We start from the raw sequence: 4,036 nt of genomic DNA, 5'->3' as shown, positions 1-4,036 counted from the left end.
TGTGTGTGAAGGGTTAAAGAGACCATGGTAAAATTCAAAGGTCTATACCTGGAGGCCGTGGTACAGAGCTACAAGTTGCTTGACACAAATGGACCCAGTTGTACAGTAAGGAGCCAAGCTGCAGGGTCTTTGTTCAGCTGGACCTCAGGGTTGAGTCAAGACACAGCATATACAGACAGGTGCATCAGTGGATGGAAAGATGACCATTCAGGTAAGGCAAATAACATTCCAGTGTGTATATACGCACAGTGTGTATATATGCTACACATATATATTTTTATCCCTCTGTGGGTCGCTGGCGTGAGGTGCTTCCACCTGGTGGCGATGGTGAGTAATGCCGCAGTGCGCAGGAGCACTCAACGTTCTAACTCATTTCTTTTCAGTCTTAGAGTAGGAACATCTAGCTCTTGTGCTAATTTAACTTTTTGAGCAAATGCCACTCTCTGTTCTCATCAGCAGGACACCAAGGTTCCAGTTTCACCTCCGCACCCTCAGACCTCAGCTGCTTTCTGTTCCTCTTTAATAGCAGCCCTGCCTACTGGGTGTGAGGAGGCAGACCTGCCTTTTAATCATGGGAAATTTAAAGTAGCTTGAAATGAAAATCACAGTACTAGCTTTCACTGTTAGCCACACACTTAGTTTTCACAAACCTTCCTTTCTTCGTGCATCTTTGTTACATGTATTCATGTGTGTGTGTGCGTGTATGTGCTCACGCGCACGCTCACGCTCGCGCGCAGAAGTCTGATCCATTGAGAGTCAGTTCTTATCTTACCTTCTTCCATGCGGGTCTCAGGGATTGAATTTAGGCATTCATTGCTCTTACCCCAAGCATCTCACCAGCCATTCACACAGCTTTACTTTACTGTCTAATTTCATTTCGATCTAAAGGACACCCTGGAACACTTCCCGCCAGAGTGGTCTAGTAGGGGAAGGTTGGAGGGCTTCCATACATTTGAGACTGTCTCTCCTACGTATCTCTCCCCTTCCCACTTGGAATTATCAACCTTGATGGTTTTCTGAACCTCCTACCCCGGGCCCTCGTCAGCTCCCCCCCACCCCCGACTGTCACCTGACTTTTGACCATTTGGTTATGATGTGAACGTATGAACTTATTTATCATTTACTTATCAGATTTGGGTTTTTTTTTTTTTTCAGATGGTACTTCTTCAAATAGTCCTTTTCTGCCTTTCTCTGTTTCCTCTGGGAGTCTTGCTGTGCATGTGTTGTTCTGTGTAGAGACTGCTGAATCCCCTATACACTGTCTGCCTGTTTCCCCCTTGTGTTTCTTTAAGTCAGTTGTTCAGTCTGGCTCCTTACCTGCTGACCCCGCTTTGACCCCTCTCACCTGCTGACCCCCCTTTGACCCATCTGGTATGCTCCCCCTGACAGTCCCCTTTCGGCTCCTGAACTCCTTTTGCTGTGTGATTTCTACTGTTTTTCTTAAATCTGTTTCTTTTTAGGGGCCTGGAAAGTGGAAAGAGAAAGCACCCCTTCTGACTGAAGTGCAGAGCGAGTGAGCAGAGTGGAGGCGGATGGCTTACTCCTTTGCTGATAGTCTAATCTTGTTCATACGTTGCCCTCCTGTTCTGGCTGGAACCTGAAATGCTCCCCAAAGGAGGCTCCTGGCACACAGGTTGGATGCCAGGTAATGGGCTTTGGGGATGTGATTGGGCTGTGATGGTTCTGGACTCACCTGGATTAATCCATTCATAGATGGATTCATGTCGTAATTGGATGCCATAACTGAGAGCAGTAGGAGGGGATTAAAGGAAGGTGTAGGTCCCTGGAGGCAAGCCCTGAGCCTGGCTGCTGGGAAGCAGGTGGCTCGAACCATGGGCTACTCTTGTTCTGTTCTACCTTCTCTCAGGCCCAAGTGACAGAACCATAAATAACGGAAACTGTGAGTCACAACAAAACTTTCTTCCTGTAATTTGTTTCTCTTGGGGATCTTGTCGCAGCTAAAACATTCTGTCCACGGTTTCCTGCAGATCTCTGAGGACCTCTAAGGTCTCTGGGACCACGTCTGAGTTGGACATTTTACATTTATTGAGGGTTTGGGCTGCATCTGCAAAGGGAATCAGCTGAGGTAGAAGTCTAAGATCCTCTCAGATCTTCTCTGAACCTGAGTCTCCCCCTGGATATGGTGGCCTCTTAACTATCAGCTGCCACGGCTGTATTTGACACCAAGCAGAGCTCTTTATTCTAGAAACTTCTTCAGCCAGCTGTAAACCATGGCACACAGCCTCTGGGTCTGCAGCTTTCTGATGGGGCAACTATTGGTAGTCACAATCCAGAAGTCCAATACTTAGAGGGCAAGGTCCTTATTGGGCAGTCTGGCTCCAGCAAGCACCCAGACACAGGCCACATGCCTGTCATGGAGCTGGGCAGACATGGCCACGCAAAAGTTGGAAATCAACCTAGGTCATAAAGCGTGGGTTGCACTTGCCCTTGGAAGTGACTGGAGCTCCAGAGCAGCCACTGTCCAGGTGGACGGATGCCCAGTGGTCCCACACCACCAACTTCTCCATGTTACTCTGGGACCTGCCGTCCGATGTGCTCTTAAAACATTCCAGGCAGCCCTGTTCATCTCATCCTGCATAGCATGCACTTCCTGGGTCTTTTCTCTCTGGAGAAGCAAAGCCCGTCTCCTTTCTTCTCTCTCTTTTCCTCCCTCTCTCTCCCTCTGTCACTGACAGTTTTGCCTTGCCCCATCCCTGGAGATAAGACATTGATGCTCCTAAGCTTGCACATCTCGGCTCACAAAGCTGCACTTGCCCCCACTGCCTGTCAGGTGAGCTCCATTTACCCAGTGAGGCCCAGACACTTCAGCTTTGTCACCAAGCCACTTTTTTGGCTATTCTACCAGAGCACAGCAATTTCCAGAAATACAGTGACTCACCAGAGGTGTCATTAAACACAGCCAATAGATACAAATCTCGCCTCTGCATGGAGGGACAAGTTTCTCTGGCCTTCAAGTACCCCACGAAGGTGCTGGAAGTATTGCCTAACGCCGTGATTCCAGACCAGTATTTCACAAAGTTCTTGAGTGTTTGTGGGGGGCGGGGGGAGAGGGCTTCTATTTTCTGGTTACTTCAAGCACTCTGAAGACCATGCAGTAAGGGCTCTTCCTCTGAGGTTATAAATAACTGCTAAGGGCCCAGTGCTCCCTGAGGGCTTGCTGTGATACTAAACTGAGGGTCAGTTTCCCAGAAGGGGTGTCCAGATGTCACCTGACACCCAGGCTTCAGTCACAAGGTGCCCTGCAGTAGACAGACAGGCCAGGCTTTCCCTCTGCACTGTAGAGGCCCTTCTAAGGCCTTCCAAATGGTTCGCCTGCGTGTGCACAGCTGGGGTGCCATCCACAGGAGCATGAGCCACCTATCAGCAGCTACAACGCCAGGAAAAGGTGATTCCTCTCAGCTGAAGCTCTCAAGCGCCAACAGCTCCTCAGGTAGGATATAGTCTCGTGAGCGAGCCCCCTGCCACCAATGTGGACATATTGACGGCTTGATCTTGTGCAGACACCCACAATTCTGTGAGTTCCTGGATTGCTGGGGGCCAGCCCCAACTGGGTGTTTCTTCTTTCTTGTCGGTTCTTCTTGAGGCAACAGAGGGGGAAGAGTATAGGCAGAAGGTAAGACTTTGTCTTACGATTCTGGAGTAGGACTTTTTATAATACAGCAACTTTAGGGTTGCTGTATAATAAAAAGTTTACTTGTCTAAGCTACTATGCTATTGTAGCTGACCTGCCTTCTGTGATCCTCTGAGGCCAGAAACTGCAGTTTCTGGCATTTGGCACTTCATCCTAATACAGCAGGATGCTTTTTGCTTGTAGGGCTAGGGGGAAGTTTGGAGCAATAAACTTCTGTTGAACCAGAAGAAGAGAACAACACTCACAGAAGGAAAAAATTTGTATAAGCTAATATGCATAGTCTCACATAAATTCATTTACAGATTCATTCATGCTTATTTTTTCATTTATACATTTCCATTCATACACAGTTGGGCCCAGTTTGCATCTATTCTCACAATTACA

At 48.2% G+C, this 4,036-nt stretch overlaps 1 long non-coding RNA gene across 1 annotated transcript in view; it reads left to right on the top strand.

Annotated features, from left to right (window-relative positions):
• The first annotated feature begins 3,304 nt into the window (after positions 1-3,304).
• The window catches only part of LOC116073387, a 5,266-nt gene continuing 4,534 nt past the window's right edge, over positions 3,305-4,036 (top strand). The window contains exon 1 of the long non-coding RNA XR_004111783.1: positions 3,305-3,451. This is a non-coding gene — a long non-coding RNA (uncharacterized LOC116073387). The remainder of the gene's footprint in view (positions 3,452-4,036) is intronic.

The sequence above is a fragment of the Mastomys coucha genome, unplaced genomic scaffold, assembly GCF_008632895.1.
Source record: "Mastomys coucha isolate ucsf_1 unplaced genomic scaffold, UCSF_Mcou_1 pScaffold23, whole genome shotgun sequence".
Lineage (NCBI taxonomy): Eukaryota > Metazoa > Chordata > Mammalia > Rodentia > Muridae > Mastomys > Mastomys coucha.
The sequence above is the reverse complement of the archived record's forward strand: the minus strand, read 5'-3'. Positions and strand labels throughout refer to the sequence as shown.